The sequence below is a fragment of the Ranitomeya imitator genome, chromosome 6 (genome assembly GCF_032444005.1).
Source record: "Ranitomeya imitator isolate aRanImi1 chromosome 6, aRanImi1.pri, whole genome shotgun sequence".
NCBI lineage: Eukaryota > Metazoa > Chordata > Amphibia > Anura > Dendrobatidae > Ranitomeya > Ranitomeya imitator.
In genome coordinates, this window is record NC_091287.1 from 14,762,986 (window position 1) to 14,764,914 (window position 1,929).

Here is a 1,929-nt window from a genome sequence, read left to right on the forward strand (position 1 = left end):
TCCCCCTCCCACACGGTAGCGCCACCTACCGGAGCTTCCAGACAGAGCATCGCGGTACTACTAGTGGCGACACCTAGTGGCCAGCCGAGATAATGCTTTGTTAATATGGCGACATCTAGTGGTTAGCCAGGATAATGCTTTGTTAGTGGAAATACGGCGACATCTAGTGGTAAACCAGGTAATAACGCGCTGTAAATGGACTATGGCAATATCTATTGGCCAGAACCAGGTTACATGCTGTTACTGGGAATATACAACCCCTGGCAACAATTATGGAATCACCTTGGAGGATGTTCATTCAGTTGTTTACTTTCGTAGAAAAAAAGCAGGTCATAGACATGGCACAAAACTACAGTCACTAAAAGAAATCAAGAACAAAAAAAATGTGGTAGTCAGTATTTGTTACTTTTTTTTTAACCAAGCATAGGTGAAAAATTATGGAGTCACTCAATTCCCAGTTACATGCTTACATCACCTTTAATCAATTCATTATATCATTAGTATGTTTTATTTTCGAGCATAGGTACACGTTACGTTTTCTCATAAATCTTTGACAATCAGGGTTTCGAAAGGCCTGATAAATGGGATTTATGTGGAACCTCTCACAGGGCCATTGATTTAAATCAGGCACACTGAGTCACTTTCTGCAGTTTGCCCGATGTTTTCAGCCTTCTTGGGAAAGACAAAAAAAAGAGAGGTCACCTGCACTTTTCTGCCCGTCTCATGAAGGCAGACACTGCTGAAACAGAGGCCAGAAAGAGAGAGAGAGTGCAAACTACTTTATCTGCCTCATTAAAGTCAAAGGCTTTTGTTTTTTTTTACCCAAATCCCATTTTTCAGGGCTTCAGATAGAACCCCGACCGAGCAATTCACTGAAATGAAGCTGGCGGAGTCCTGTGATCATTCTCTGGCCTCCGAAGCGAAGAGAAGGGGCAGCGCTCACTATCATATGGGCCCATCATATACTGGAGCATTATATGGGGCCCATCGTATACTGGAGCATCATATGGGCCATTATATACTGGAGACTTATATGGGGCCCATTATATACTGGAGAATCATATGGGGCCCATCGTATACTGGAGAATTATATGGGGCCCATCATATACTGGAGACTTATATGGGGCCCATTATATACTGGTGCATCATATGGGCCCATTATGTACTGGAGAATTATATGGGGTCCATTATATACTGGTGCATCATATGGGCCCATTATGTACTGGAGAATTATATGGGGCCCATTATATACTGGAGCATCATATGGGCCCATCATATACTGGAGACTTATATGGGGACCATTATATACTGGTGCATCATATGGGCCCATTATATACTGGAGAATTATATGGGGCCCATCATATACTGGAGCATCATATGGGCCCATTATGTACTGGAGAATTATATGGGGTCCATCATATACTGGAGCATTATATGGGCCCATTATATACTGGATAATTATATGGGGCCCATTATATACTGGAGCATCATATGGGGCCCATTATATACTGGATAATTATATGGGGCCCATTATATACTGGAGAATTATATGGGGCCCATTATATACTGGAGAATTATATGGGGCCCATTATATACTGGAGCATTATATGGGCCCATTATATACTGGAACATCATATGGGGCCCATTATATACTGGAGCCTTATATGGGGTCCATTATATACTGGAGCCTTATATGGGGTCCATTATATACTGGAGCCTTATATGGGGTCCATTATATACTAGAGCATTATATGGGACCAATCATATACTGGAGCATCACATGGACCCATTATATACTGGAGCATTATATGGGCCCATTATATACTGGAGCATCATATGGGCCCATTATATACTGGAGCATTATATGGGGCCCATTACATACTGGAGCATTATATGGGGCCCATTATATACTGGACAATTATATGGGGC